At 44.2% G+C, this 16345-nt stretch overlaps 1 protein-coding gene across 6 annotated transcripts in view; it reads right to left on the bottom strand.

Annotated features, from left to right (window-relative positions):
• The window catches only part of KIRREL3 (kirre like nephrin family adhesion molecule 3), a 594169-nt gene that overhangs the window by 393741 nt on the left and 184083 nt on the right, over positions 1-16345 (bottom strand). The window lies entirely within an intron of this gene.

The raw sequence follows: 16345 nt of genomic DNA on the forward strand, positions 1-16345 counted from the left end.
GCAAACGAAGAAAAACAACTTGCTTTCCAATTTCCACATGCAAATATAGAGTGAATTGTTGAGACGGAGAATATATTTTGCCATCTCAGTGCTTCTAGAAAAGATAAGGGGCTCTTGTAAAAAGTTCTACAATTTGTCAGCTGGCAGCTTATTAAATACCCAAAACAAATGTTTATATAGCATGAGAAGGCCACTGTCAAGGTCGGGAGGTTCCAGAATGGACTGATTCTGCTTTATTCATAACTGTTCGCAAAATCTCTTGTTCTTTTCTTTTCCCCAAAAAACAAATGCAACTATTCTGTTTTCTTTGCCTTAGGAAAAAACAGGCAAGGAGCCAGCCCTTGTGTACAGGCCTCTAATAATAAACCCGCAAGCATGGCTAGTTGTTCAGCAGTCATGAGCAACCCTACAATAACAGAGTCTCACAACATGGAGCCTTTGGCTTCAGCAAAACCTTCATTAAGGGGTGGCAGAGCAGAGGAGGGTCACCCAATCATGAAAACAAGCTCTGACTCACATGCCCTAGGAGCAAATGAAATTGGGCAGGAGTCTGAAGAGAAGATAGAATCTCCTCGTGCTCTAGGAGGCGCGTTATAAAGCCATAGGTCTTGTTAATAAGAGGGACCCTAATTCAATCCAATGACCATTTATTTAGGTGCATACTAAGTGCAATGTATGTTGGGTGACACAGAAGACAGACAAGGAACTGACCGTGCCCCCAAAGGATCTTAGAATCTGAAAGGGAGAGAGGGGAGACAGGTACTTAAGTAACTGCAGTGCCTGGTAGAATAATAAGGGTTATAAGTAATAAAGGTTATAAGTAATAGCAAATGCAAAGAAGGGAGAGGCAACAAGAACAAATTAAATAGCCTCATTCCTTTGTCTTTAGACCAGTAACTTTATTTGAGAGCTTTGTTTAACCAATTAATTAATTCAATCTCTGTATGCTAACTGGAGAGGTTAGAGGACTCACAGAGGTCACTAGCTGCTTAGAGGTTAGGGGCAAAGTGCCTAAGGCCCTGCCCTGTACAGGGGTTTGCTATCATCCCTGACTCTAGAGAAGAGATGTGCCCTCTCCAAGATCTACATGGCCAGTTAAGGTGGGATTACAGACAAAACCCTCCTGTTACTGTCTCCTGTCTCCTTGCATCTCCTTCCTTCCCTTCCCCACTCAATCTCCAGAATCTTTTCTCACATCCAGTTAACTTGAGATGGTCTGAATTTTGGCAAACGAGGTTGTCCTGGGGCTCTGGGGGTCTAGGTGTGAAAAAGTTATCTCTCTGTGATGACATGTCATTCGCCTCAGCTTGTTTCATGGCTCGAAATAGATGTCTCGCATTCTTAATGATGGCCCCGTTTGGTTTGGGAAAGGCAGCGTATTGAGTCACTGACCACTCAGGGCACTGGAGCAGCGAAGTGAAGAATGATGGGGAGGGGGAGTGCTGTCAGCCCCGTGCTCACACTGGACTGAGAGCATATAATTCACAGCTTCCGTAAGCTTGGAAAGTTATCATTTGAAAGTTGTTGCTCTAGAGTGCCTTGACAATCTAACAATACAAAATAAATCTTCTATTCACGCCTCTCCAGCAAGCAAGGATCCCAGGAATATGCAGCAACAGCGGAAAACAGCGATAAGTTCCCTGTTATCTTGTCGAAACTTAAAGCAGCTTCACACTGCCCTGATTACCATATATTAGCTTTCTGCAGACCCGCATGGACTTGCTGGGAGGCCTTTTTTCTGGTCAGCACTTTAAAAATATTTTATGTAAACCCCCAAGTCCCTTTGGATCCTTCCAGAATCTCGGATTTCCACATGTTTCCAAGCTCTAACATGCTCCTCTCGTTAGGTTAAGTAGCTTGCAAACACCCCGTAAACGGGAGTATGGAACCGCAAGGAAAGACAATAAGGCCAGAGATCATCTCTGTGCTCAGGCCCTACACCTGAGCATCCCTAGCATTTTAGAGGCTGCTTGCAGCCATGGGTGTTTATGTTGAGGAGGGAAATTGCTTCCCAAGGAAAGATGCAGAAATGGCTTATAAAATGGGCATCTGTTTGGAGGAGTAATGGGCAGAGATGAAGACCTCATGGACTACTGAGTCTGAAACACCAAATTAATCAGGGAGGCTGAGCAACAGAGAGCAGTTTCCAGCTTTGGTTGCAGTTCTGGCTGCAACCCTGAGAATATGATGGCTGTTCTGGAAGTTGTCTTAAGCCCCTCAAGCCCAGGCTGTCTCTCTGACAGCTGTAGGTGTGTGTGTGCACATTGGAGTGTGTGCAGGGAGGAGGCAGTATGTTAATGAGCCTTGCAGCCCGTCTGACAAACCCCATCTGCTTCATTCTCTTGGCCACCCAGGCTGTCTGCCTTCCCTGGCTACACCCCTGGGCACCTGGTGGCCCTGCTGAGGGCCAAATAGGAGTGTTTACATCCCCTTCTAAGCTCCTGCAGCAGCCAGGCTCTTAAGCAGCCAGCTAGCAACTCCAGGTTTTGTTGCCCCACTTGACAGTTCACAATTCCCTCTTTCCTCCTGCTGAGAATTCTTCTGTTTTCCAGGTGTCCCTAGTACCCTTCCCACCCTCTTTCATCCTCTTTCTGCAGAGAGAACTTTGACCCAGAACCGAGTGACTGTTATGGAGCTACGAGGTCCTTGTCTGAATTCTCCGTGTGGTTGCTGGCCTGTAAGCTCCAAGAGGGTAGGGGGCTGTGTCTGAATTTTGGTTAATTGCTGCATCCCTAGAACCCTGAAAAGTGTCTAGCAGATAAAGTATTCTCATAGCTGTTGACAAACTGGACAAATACATGAGTAATGAATAGGAACCTGTGCATTGGACAGGGACGGTGCCAGCTACAGCTGACCCTTCCCTCACAGCATGCAACATTAGCAATGAACTTCTTTTTTTTCTTTTTCTTTTTCTTTTCTTTCTTTTTTTTTTTTTTTTGACATGGAGTTTTGCTCTTGTCACCCAGGCTGGTGTGGAATGGCATGATCTCAGCTCACTGCAACCTCCGCCTCCCAGGTTCAAGAGATTATTCTGCTTCAGCCACCCAAGAAGCAGGGATTACCGGCGCCTGCTCCAATGCCCAGCTAATTTTTGTACCTTTAGTAGAGATGGGGTTGCACTATATTGGCTAGGCTAGTCTCAAACTCCTGACCGCGGATGATCCACCCACCTTGGCCTCCTAAAGTGCTGCGATTACAGGCGTGAGCCACTGTGCCTGGCCAGCAATGAACTTCTAAGAGAAATCAGATCAAGCCCTCAAACATTAATTTACAGTCAAGAGACAATCTCTGAATTCAGCTCTCCCCATCCCCCAGCACTAGTATTGACATACTGCAGACCTTCTATTGTTGGTGGCAAATATGAGCAGGTTAAGGCACTTTTCAGGATGACAGAATCTTCAAACTCAATATGCATAAGAACAATTTATCCTGATGACCAGATAGAATAGATTCTGTTCATTAAGGAAACTGTTTGCCATTTGCTACTATTTAACCCATTCTTTCTATTGTGATCATAAGAAGAAGAAGGCCAAAGGATCATTGATTTCCTTACTTTGGAACTTTGGGGCCCTTAGGATAGCTCTGTGTATATGGCAGGCACTCGTTACTATTGTTTTGTAGATGTGGCTGGTGATGATAATGGGAAGGACTGGGGGAAAATGAAGTATGCTCTCCAGGCTAACCATTGGTGGTTTAGGCTGACGGAGCTCCTCTCAGGATTTATTCAGATTCGACGATAGCACTTCTTGAACTCTGACACCACTCCGCAATTAATATTGTCCACTGAACAGAATGGTGAACCCTGAGCATCTTTCCCAAGAAAGGCAAGACAGATGCACACGAGTCAGTTCTGCCACTTCAGTACTCCGCACGGTGTCTGACACACAGTAGACACTTCACAAATGCTAACAACAATTTGACAATTAGATTCCAAGCTGTAGATTTCAGATGCAAGGCAATGGTTAGTAACTAGATTTTCTTAGTCCGCCCTGACTTTGGGCCTTTGTCCATACAGCACCACACTGGGTGTCAAGGTCCTTTTGTTGGGATGAGTGGCTCTGTCACTCTTTCACTGAGACCAAGGCTCAGGCAATCAAGCAATGCATTTCAATCAGCTTCTACAATGATCCAATTTCTGGGTCCGGCTCTGTTTCTCTATTTCCCATTTACTTGCCCAAGAACATGGCCCCATCTAAAGGAAGTGGCCTATGGGAATCTGCGCATCTCTGCTGTGACCGGGAAGCTGGGCTCTCATTGGAGGGTGTTGGGCTGCAGTTCACAGCTCAGGTGAGACCACACTGCAGAACATAATGTGCAGATCAAGGCAATAATGCCTGTTTCTCCATTTCATTAGCCACAGCTCACTATGTGTCAAGTCCTGTTTTCTCCAGTTTAGACTCAGAAACTGACTTCCATCATTGAAATAGGGCTCGTGTCTCCTTGTAATAACTGCAAGGCTTTAGGGAGGTAGAAAAAATTTAGTGAAAATAATTCAGCAACTCGTTTGAGCTGAAAATAACTTGATTCAAGGACTGTGCCTTCAGATACTTGGGACGCATGAAGATGAAGGCATTTGCAGTCTTGTTTTCCTTTGTGACTGGGGCATTAACAAGGCTTTGGGATTCACTTCAAAATCATTAAAAACATGTTCATTAGTCCAAAGCACCTCTCCCACCTGCGTATGAAACAAATGAATTGGTGGGACCTTGGATCCTCGTAGTTTGCTGCTCCTGGGGTAGTCCCTCACTAAGCTCCTTATCACACATTTGCACTGCCAAGATAATATTTTTGGTTAAAAAGTTATATATATTCTGGACCAAAATATTACCTTGAGATTTTGTCCACCTGACATCCACTTCATTGAGTGGGAATTCTGCCCAAAGAATTACTGAAGAATGAATACTCCTGTTTATTTAGAGTTTGATATCTTCATAACCATTTTGACTAACATTAACCATTTAGTCATTATGACCCAGGAGCACAGATAATTGGTATTGAGGTTCACATATGTGGTGAATTTCAAGCAAAGTGGTCTCAAATATGAGTAAGCGAATAGTGCCCTTAAAGCTTCGTATTCAGAATCTACAAAGTGATGAAACAAAGGCAAAAAAAAGGTGGGATCCCCAAAACTCTAAAAACCCTAGAAGAAAATCTAGGCAATACCATTCAGAACATAGGCACAGGCAAGGGTTTCATGATGAAAATGCCAAAAGCAATTGCAACAGAAGCAAAAATTGACAAATGGGGTCTAATTAAACCCAAGAGCTTCCGTACAGCGAAAGAAACTACCATCAGAGTAAACAGACAACCTGCAGAATGGGAGAAAATTTTTGCAGTCTATTCAACTGACAAAGGTCTAATATCCAGAGTCTACAAGGAACTTAAATTTACAAGAAAAAAAAACCCCATTAAAAAGTTGGCAAAGGACATGAACAGACACTTCTCAAAAGAAGACATACATGTGGCCAACAAATATATGAAAAAAAGCTCAACATCACTGATCATTAGATAAACACAAATAAAAACCACAATGACATACCATCTCATGCCAGTCAGAATGGCTTTTTTTTTTTTTAATTAAAAAGTCAAAAAACAACAGATGCTGGCGAGGTTATGGAGAAAAAGGAATGCTTTTACACTGTTGGTGGGAGTGTAAATTAGTTCAACCATTGTGTAAATTAGCTCAACCATTGTGTCTCAAAGACCTACAGGCAGAAACACCATTTGACCCAGCAATCCCATTACTGGGTATATACCCAAAGGAATATAAATCATTGTATTATAAAGATACATGCACTACATATGTTCATTGCAGCATTATTCACAATAGCAAAGACATGGAATCTACCCAAATGCCCATCAATGATAGACTGGATAAAGAAAATGTGGAACATATACACCATGAAATACTATGCAGCCATAAAAAGGAATGAGATCATGTCCTTTGCAGGGACATGGAGCTGGAAGCCATTATCCTCAGTAAACTAACACAGGAACAGAAAACCAAACACTGCATGTTCTCACTTCTAAGTAGGAGCTGGACAGTGAGAACACATGGACACAGTGTTCTCAACACACTGGGGCCTGATGGGGAAACAACACACACTGGGGCCTGATGGGGGTGGAGGTTGGGGGAGGGAGAGCACTAGGAAGAATAGCTAATGGATGCTGGGCTTAATACCTGGGTGATGGTGGTGGGTTGATTGGTGCAACAAACCACCATGGCACACATACGTATGTAACAAACGTGCAAATCTTGCCCATGTACCCTGGAACTTAAAAGTTGAGAGAAAAGAAGAAAGTAAAAGAAATAAAAAGGTGGATTCCTTTAGGTCACCTTCTTGCAGTTGTACCCTAAATTTAGAGGATTCATCACTGACACGCAAAACACCTAAACCTGTTGATCCATTCTTTTGGGTGTAAAGCTTTAAAAAAAAAGAAAGTCTCTTATGGTGTTGGCTTATTTAAAAACAGATGACGAAAGACACCTGGCTTGCAGTTTTGTCTTTATTCTCCAGGACCATGAGAAGCAATTAGCTTTTACAAGTTCATTTCCATAACAACTTTAGCACACGATATTTCTGGATTGAGTTAAGGATGGGGGTATCAAGAGATGACCTGGGTCTACTCAAGATTCCACATGGAAGGAAGGGACAAGCCTATTGAACGAGACACACCCTGATTCTGTTCTGAGCTCTCACTTCTCCCACTGTGTGACCTGAGGCACACAACTAACTTCTCTAAACCCTCATCTTATCTCTGTGTAACACGGGGAAGGATAGAGGCTATTTTGTGAGGTTGTGGAGGGGATGAATGGGACAATTTTTGAAAGCACCCAGTACCTGGCACGTAGTAGCATTTTGTAAATGTGAGCTATTATAATTTCATTTATTTATTTTTTTGAGGCGGAGTCTCCCTCTGTTGCCCAGACTGGAGTGCAGTGGCGCGATCTCGGTTCACTGCAAGCTCCGCCTCCCACGTTCACGCCATTCTCCTGCCTCAGCCTCCCGAGTAGCTGGGACTACAGGCAGCTGCCACCATGCCTGGCTAATTTTTTGTATTTTTTTTAGTAGAGATGGGGTTTCACCATGTTAGCCAGGACGGTCTCGATCTCCTGACCTCGTGATCCACCCACCTCAGCCTCCCAAAGTACTGGGATTACAGACATGAGCCACTGTGCCTGGCTGAGCTATTATTTTTATTATGAGGTATATTCTTTGTTCTCTTTTCCCTTTGAGGCAGCTCTTGTTGACTCTTAATAAGCAAAAACCACACGATGACAGAGTTTTAACTGGCTTAAGTAAAGTTCTTACAGATCCAGAGCTGAGTTCATCCACTACAGATGAAGAGGAATTAGTGTGTCTTCTGAATATTAATGAATAAATAACCTCTTTCCTTGTTATTTGTTTGTATTCAAAATGCCATTGCTAGTTCTAGTGATAATTATTGAATTTTCAACGTTTATAGAAAAACAGCACATACCGTATAAAGATAATTGCCCTACTGGAGTCTTAAGAAAGAGTTAGTTTTGTATAAATATGGAATGCCAGTAATTATCACTAGTGCTACACGTTAAAATTAGAAAGTAGGTAAATAACAAATAAGGACAGTATTTATTCTTTATAATTCAAATGCATGTCAGCTCAATTATCCTACAATTGCATAGACAATAGGTGAACTGTTTTTCTCCTTTTAGGGGAAGACTTCTTTCTGAGTTTACGTTTCCTGAAGTTGAGTGAAGAGTCTATTGTTTGACAAGCCAACAGTATTATAATGGGCAATATTATTTAGGAGTGGGCTGATGGCAGGTTTGATCTCTCTGTGTTTGGATTCACTGCCTCAATTCTGAATTATGTTACAACTGCTTAGAATTTTAAAGTTAGAGACCCACTGTGGAGAAATAAAGTCCTGGCTATGTTTCCGTTTTATAATCTCTCAGGCTGAATTTTGAGGCCAGACCTGAGTACAAATCTGTAACCCAGGAATCTACCATGTGCTCACAAAGTTCCAAGGATACCATTTAATCTCCTTTTCACCAACCCCATCTGCACCCCAGCAGGGAGGTCAGTGGCTACATGAAAGCAAAATCTAAGGCTCTTCTTTGTGCCAAAGACTGGTCTCCATGTTGTTACAGACCGAAGCCACTCTGAAAGCCACAGGAGGCTGACCACAATCAATAATCGTTCAGGAAACAAACACAGGGAAGAGAAATAAGTGGCTTATTGAAAAAGCACCCGGAAATGGCATTAGCACAGCACTCTTTCTAATCATAGACTCAGCACCTCAGAGGAACAGCTGAGCAGAGCCTTGTTAAACAAATGTAGATATCATGGGTGTTTAAAGGAAACATGTTACTTTAGGGAAGGAAGAACCTGTTGCATTAAAAATAGAGCTAAGGTAAAGAGCATGTATTTGTAGGTTTGCAGGGAGAAAAATAACAAATGAGGAAAGCCAACACTATTAAAATTAATAGGAAAGATAAAAAAATTAAGCAGCTGGACCATGGATAAACAGCAAAAAAGCCAAGTGTATAAAACAGCTCATCTAAGACCAGCGGAGGCAGAGGGGATAAACAGCTCATCCTGTTGAGGATGTTTTCTTTTGCATCTGTCAACTGAAAAGGAAGGAAACGAGGATTTGCCTGAGTCAGAATGAGTTTCCAAGGAAAGAGGATGCAGTGTACCATAGGCAATGGTGGTGATGATGACAGCCAGTCAACAGAAGCTGATGGTGACTTAGCTGGCTTGCTGGCCATGGGATGCGAGTGACTGAGGGCTTCAGCTTCCTCATTTTGGGGGACAGACGGGGATGGTTTAGCAATATCCTCAGGCCTCTACCTTCCCATTTCTCCCACCAATCAGGCATTAGCATCCTCAATCCTCCGGTGTCCTGTGGTTGGAACCCCTGCTTGGTACTCCCTGTCCCATGCCCAGAAGGCGATGCCTTGCTTTCTCACCCTTCTAGCCTATGTGGCTGCAAAATGACCCTTGTAAAATGACATGCAGAAGAGCAATCTGACCAATGCCAGATCCCAGAGGGGTCAGGGAGCTCCACCGAGCTTCCCTAACTTGTTCACGTCCTGACACACTAGCTAATGATAGCATTTGTAGGGCAGCTGGAATAAACAGGTGATGGACCTATATCTAGAGATGACTCTGGCACTCTGGCTGCCCCAGCCCCACCCTGATCTGAAGGCTGAGGGGGTCATTATGTGGACCCACTACAACCCACGGGTGGGAAGCTCTAGATCTTGGCACCCCTTCTGCTTGGCTCTGGATGAGCCACTCAGCTCTTGAATCAGAGGCTTCAGCAGGAGGAGAGGCTCAAATAAGCCCAAGCTGATTAAGGAAGTGGCCGTGCTCCACAGAAGGACAGATCAATCTTGATTAGAGTATTAGGAACCTTTTGAGGATGCCTCGACTTAGCAGAAAACTGGCATGGTGGCTGTCTCAGGGGGCAAGAGCATTTGTCAAAGATCAGCTTGTGAGGTGAGTCTAAGTGTCTAGGGCCATGGACACTGCACAGCCAGGGCAGAAGCCAGCTACGTGCCAGAGAAAGTGTTTTCACAGCCGGGGGAAGGAAAGGCACGATTATAGGATAGCTGTTTGCAATTGCTTCTGGCCCATCAATAAGGCAAACAGTGACTTAGGAATGGGAAGAGTGAAGAAAGTAAGTGATTTTAGGGAGGCAGTGTGGCAGAATAGAAGAGGCTCAATAGGCTTTCACATAATGCAGAAGGAACTTGAATCCTGCCTCTGCCATTTACTAGCTGTGTGGCTTTAGGCACCTTCCATAACCTCTCTGAGTCTGTTTCCTCACTACTTATGACAACATCTCTTTTATGGAGTTGTTGCATATATTAAATAAAAACATGTCTACACCTAGAATGCTATAGAGTTTCAATAAAATATTAACCATTCCTCTTTACTATGTATGCTGTTTAAAGCAGAAATTGTGTAGTAGTAGTGTGTGTGTGTGTGTGTGTGTGTGTGTGTGTGTGTGTGTGTTGGGAAGAGGGAACATTAGACTTATCTGAAAGCTTAGAAAATACTACAGAAAGACACATCCTTATCGATTGACAGATATTCTCCTGCAAACACTCTGTCTTCTCCCCATTGTGTAGACTCTGAAAAGTTATTGTAATTGTTGATTTCAGGTCAGCCTCTACCTGCAGCTTGGTCTCTGGTTTTCAAATTCTGTAGAAATTTTTACAGCTGTTTGACTTCCTTAGACATGAGACATGTACTAGATGGCAATAGCAGGGGACATATCCCCTACACTCCTGTCCTGGTCCAATGCCTAACCTGTGGGGAACACTCAATACATTTATTTGCACTGAAATGAACCTGGTTGGTGGGCCAGGCTGCTAGGGGTAGAGGCAGTTGGGGAGGAAGGTGGCAGCCATGTTCATGTTGGAGATATGTGAGTAGCTTCAGGTATCTGGACCCCAACCAGCCCAGTGAAAAGAGGGTAGAGATGCAAGACCTGTAGATATGACATCAGAGGGTGGCAAATAATCTGGGTCCCTAGCATGCTGGGCAGCCTGAGGCGATGGTCCGGTCAGCAAGGCTCAGCCAAGCCCCTGAGAGCATCTGGGAGGTACTGTTCTGTCCTCAGCTGAGAGGTGCTAAGGCTTTCCCAGCAGAGGTCCAGCCCTACCAGAGCCGCTCAGGGGAACGTGCAGAAGGAGGACAAGGGAAGCAACTACCTGACATCACTCTGCCCTGCTTGTCAAGACAAAACAACATCAATATTAATTTCTCAGGCATAATAAGGTGCGGAGGAGAGGGAGTGGGCAGGGCCATTGTGTGGGAGGCTGCTCCTTCCTGCCATTTGTCACTGGCAGGAGTGATAGATGGTTCTTCCAGGCAGCTTCCCAATTAGATGGATGCAGCCACCCCAGTTAAGAGCACGTTGGCCATGTGCTTCGCAGGTTCGATGGCATTAGGTGCTTTGGGCAGGGCTCAGGCCAGACTTTGCAAGACACTAGAGGAGGCAGGAACGCTTACATACACATCGGTGAGCAGAGGCCACAGGCATCACTGAGGCCAACCCCTAGGCCTGTCAAGAGGATTGTACCTGCAGATAATCTGCCAATGTACTTACAGCCTTTTGCCAGACTCACTACCAATAACTAACAATTCTCTGTAAGACAGTGGCTCTTGAAATTTGGTGAGCATCAGAATTATCCAGGGAGAGTGTTTAAGAATACCACTCTCCCGACCCACCCCGAACATTCAGAGTTGGACTTTCCACACTTGATCAGGGTCCAGGACACCTGGGTTCCACTTGATTACGGCTAATTAGGTTATTTATTTAATGAACAGCTCATTAAGATAGTCATCTCAAATTTGAAGTGCTTTCAACAACTTTCATTCGTTCTTTCATTCGTTCACGTAAGATTTTTAGAGCACCTACCAGGTGCTAGGCACTATTCTAAGTCCTGGGGGTACACCAATGAACAGAGCAGACAAAACCCCCTGCCCCCATTCATTTTGTTCATGTGAATACTTTCTTGATGAGAATGATTTCAGCTAGCACATAGTTTAGAGAGAATGCTGCAGAGGGAAGCAGATAGCTGAGTTTCAGAGTTAACCCGGAGTTGCAGAGTTGTGAGGCCTGCTCCTGAACTTTCTGAATGAAGCTTTGTAGCAAGCCTTTAAAAAGAAAAAGTAACCAAGAAGGTCTGAAGATAAAGTAAGCCAAACTTTTCCTGCAGGAAAAGATACACGCATAGAAGATCTGTGCAGCTAAAGCTAATGGCAGCTTCCATGATGATCCCAAGTGGAATAACTACATAAGGTGTGGATTCTGACCCAGAGGAGTTTATAATCTGTCCTGGGGAAATGAATAAGACCCAAGAACAGAGAAGAATACAAACACATGATAAGAGGTATAAAATTTTGTTGAAGGAGGGAGCAGAAAAACTTAAAGCAGCTGGGGCAGGCTTCATAGCAGGCAAGTGGTAGGGTGTTGATTCAGGCCTGGAAGGATGGATGGGAGGGTCTGGACAGGTGGGAGATGTGGTGGGAGATAGGACAAGGCACAAGCAGAATCTCAGCGGGCACAGCAGCAGACTGGAGGCAGGACACAGAGGCCAGAGCTGGATTTGAGGCGAAACAGCCCTGGGTTTGAATCCTCCTTTTGTCACTCACTGGCCGTTATAGCTGTGGAGAGGATACTTATCCCCCTTTTCCAGGTGTGGAAACTATGGGTAAGAGACGTTGACAGCTACCTTGAATTTTCGTGAGGATTAAAAGTTTTATATCTCAAGGACCTGGCATGCCCCCAAGGTGCTGGATGGGTGTGTTTCGAGCTTACTAGGTCTGAGACACCACAGGCACACAAAATGTTTTTAAAGAACTCCAAAACATTCCCTCTTTATCTCTCTTGGGACTGCAAAGTTTGATGCACTGGAATGATTTGTGGCTTCACTATGAATGGAGTCCCCTTATCGCAGAGTTCATTATCGGAAGGCTTTAGTGGATATGAGAAATGTTGTTTCTTCAATTCTGAGGGACAGATAAGCAAGCAATCTCAGAGGGGTTTTCCTAGACAAGGCTTCTCTCCCTTTTGTCAGGGCTGAAGAAGCTGGCAGGGGGACACCCCCCAGCAGTGCTTCTCACCACTGTAAAGCTGATAGAATATTAGATTTTCATGGGTCAATAGATAGACACAGTATATATATATATATGTAACTTCCAACCAACATCCTTGCCTTTGGAAAGGGCTTATCTGGTCATTTTTGGATATTCTTGCTTTTTAACCTGGGACCTGGCAGTTTTCAGGAGAAGTGGCATTTGATATGTGTGACCTGGGCAAAAATTATTTAACTATTAGGGTCCCCAGCTCCCTCATTTATAAAAGGGGAGACATCATTATTCCCATCTTATAGGGTGAGGGAGGCAGAATAATGCACCCCCTCCTAAGACGTCCATGAATGTGTGAATGTGTTATGTTACATGGCAAATGGGAATTAAGTTGCAGATGAAATTGAGGTTGCTAATCAGCTGAAATTGAGATGAGGAGAGTATCTTGGGCCATCTCGGTGGCCCAATGTAATCACAAGAGTCCTTATAAGTGGAGGAGAGGGACAGCAGACTTTAGGTCAGAATAACGCAGGGTGCAAAAGATACCACCAGCCCTAGTTGGCTTGGAAGATGGAGTTAGGGGACATATGCCAAGGAATCCAGGCAGCCTCTGGAAGCTGGAAAAGGCACGGAAGCAAATTCTCCCTAGAGTTTCCAGAAGGAACACAGCCCTGCAGACACTTTGATTTCATCCCAGTGAAATGCATTTTAGACTTCTGACCTCCAGAACTGTAAGATAGTCAATTAGTGTTGTTGTGAGTCACCACATTTGTGGTAAGTTGTTACAGCAACAATGGGAAGCAAATGCAGAGTTAATGAGAGAATGACATATTACAATGCTTTCCTGATCTGTAACCTTGGGCAAGCCCCTTGATGTCTCTGTCCCTCAGCTTTCTTAAGTATAACATGGGAATGATAAGAATGGCTATCTTATGGAATTGCCTAGTACACATGAAGTGTTGGAACACTGAGACATAGTAAGGGCCCTGGAAGTGTTGGCTAATGGTATTACTATTATATAATTACTATTATATAAAGCACATAGACTGGCCATGTAGTATGTTCTCAAACATAACTATGCTTATTATTTGTTGTATGGGAAGGAGAAGGAGCCTTGGTGAGTGCTCTAGAACTTCTCCTAATTTCAGTAGCTCTGCTTACAATGTAGGCACATATCACAAATTTCAAGGGGCCCTGCCCTTTTAGGCTTTGCCCAGTTCCTGTTTTAATAGGAATTTATATGTTTCCTTAAGAAAGGTGATCTGACCCTGGGGACTTTTTGCAACTCATATAGTATTGAGGTTTTCCTTTTACTGTTGTACAACAAACTACCCCAAGACTTAGTGGCTTTAAATAACCACTATTATAGCTCATAATTCATGGGTTAGAAATTCAGGCAGGGCTTGGTTGAGTGGCTCTTCTGCTCCACGTGGCATCCACTAAAGTCATTCAGAGTTATTCAGCTGGTCTGAGCAGGAGGGAGGGTGAGGAAGCTGATATCTGGGTTGGGCTGGCCAGAAGAGCCAGGGTCTGGCCAGTGTTGTTCTCTCTCCATGGCCTCTCCAAGTGGCTTGCTTGGACTTCTTCAGAACGGGGCTTCTAGTAAGTTTCCAGAGACTCACACCTGTGCCAGGAAACTCACACAGTGTTATATCCACTGTATAATATAGGTCAAAGAAGTCAGGTATCCCATATGGATTCAATGGGATCCAATGACCCCACCTCTTAAAGGGAGGAATGTCAAGGAATTTGTGAGTATCTCCAATCCACCACTCATCTTTAATATTCGCTGGAGAGAACTCAGGGAGTGAGAAACAGATGAGATGTGAGAGACTAAACGGTCCATCTGACGCAATTCAGCAAATCCAGAGCCCATGGGCCTGCCTCACACTAACCATTCTGGATTCTACTAACATTGATTATCTACCATTTAGAAGGACTGGTGCTAGGTACTTTCATATACTTGACATCTTTTGCTGCTTTAAAATGAAAGCATTATACTTCAGCTAAGGGATAAACCAAAGCCTGGAGGACAAGTGGGGGTGCAATTGAAAGTTGCTCATCTAACCTCCAGGGCCTTAGCTTTTCATTACAGGCTCATCTAACCTGGTCTTTATGCCTCCATTTTTTCTGACTCTAGTCAGGTGGAATGGCCTCAGCAGGAATGCAGCTATGTTAGACATCTGTGTCCTGGGAGACCCTGGGGCACTTTGAATCCTGGTCAGAATGGACCCTAAATGAGCTCATGTTTCTAAAGTGCTCTGAGCTCCTCAGAGAGCAGAATCCATTTAACTCCAGAGCCTGGATGGTCTCATTGGTGGGTCCCTGCAGTGGGGGACATGGTTTGTCACTGCTAGCACCAGGCTGGGACCTTGGATAAATAGGGGGAAATCAGTCTCCAGGCTTCTCTATCTGCCATCTTTTCAGCCACAATAAATTAATCTTCAGAAAGATAGAAAACAACAAAAGAAGGGAGAGGGGAAAAGAAACAATGACCTATCTGACGAGGCTGAAAGGAAAACAAGCTTTCTGCTGCTACAGTGCCCCAGGTGAAGTAGGGGGCTCAAGCTGGCAGGTGGGTCTGAAGGAGCAGACCAGGCACCCTGGTGTCAAGCACACTCCAGGAGGCCGGGACAGGTGGGCAGGGACCAGGTGAAGAGCCAGGGGGTGTCTTGCTGGAGCTACCTGTAGATTGTTCTGGATTTGTTAGCATCTCTCAAAATAAGATCAACTTGATGCTGATTAAAGCTGAAAAACCCCACAAGCCTAGCATGCTGAGTGTCTGACTCTAGGGCCCCTGAACAAATTGTTTTCCCTTTTCGTGCTGATCCTTGTGAACTCTTTGGTTCAGCGTGGCTTGCCCATGGGGACAGGGCTGGAAATGGAAGCACAGGTTTCCTCTTGGCACCTAGCTGTCAGAGCTGTCCCCAGGCATCCCAGCAGGAGGGAGACAAACAAGCATTCTCATCCTGCAAGCTGATGTCTGCATATGCAAATGGACTGAAAGGCCCTCAGCCTTGAATCCTATTCAGAAAAGGTTTACAGAGCGCCTACCTGTGCCAGGTGCATTCACATAAATGATTTCATTTCATACTCACAACAGCTCTGTGAAGCAGCTAGGTATTATTTACCTAAGATTTGTTATGAGGACGCTCAAGTTCAGGGAGGGTAAACAACTCACCTAAAGTCACACATCTAGCTGTGGCTGAGACAGGTCTCAATCGATCCAGAAAGTTTATTTAAGGATGCATGCCCAGGAGGTAGATCTGTGCCTTTTTCCAAAGATGATTTTGAGGGCTTCAATATTTAATGGGGAAAGGGACTATGTTAGGAAAAGAGGAAGAAATTTTGAAAAGGTATGGGTAAATCAGAGACAAATGGTTGCATTCTTCTGAGTCTTTGATCAGCCTTTCACTGAATACACAATTTATATGTGAGAAGGGGTAGAAGAATAGCCATTTATGCCTTGGTCTAGCTCAGTAAATCTGCATTTTTACCTGAGAGGAGGCAATCAGATATGCGTTTGTCTCAGGTGAGCAGAAGGATGACTTAGAGTTCTGTCTTTTGTCCCGCACCTGTGAAGACAAGCTATTGATTTACACTGTTGGAGGTAAAATTCAACAGAACCATTTTAGGGTAAAGATCTTGAGGCCTACAAGGAATTTCCTTTCCTAGTGGACAAATTGTGAGGGAGGTATGTAGCTTTTTTAATCTTTGTAGTTATCTTATTTAGGAATAAAATGGGAGACAGTTTG

The sequence above is a fragment of the Pongo abelii genome, chromosome 9 (genome assembly GCF_028885655.2).
Source record: "Pongo abelii isolate AG06213 chromosome 9, NHGRI_mPonAbe1-v2.0_pri, whole genome shotgun sequence".
Classification (NCBI taxonomy): Eukaryota; Metazoa; Chordata; class Mammalia; order Primates; family Hominidae; genus Pongo; species Pongo abelii.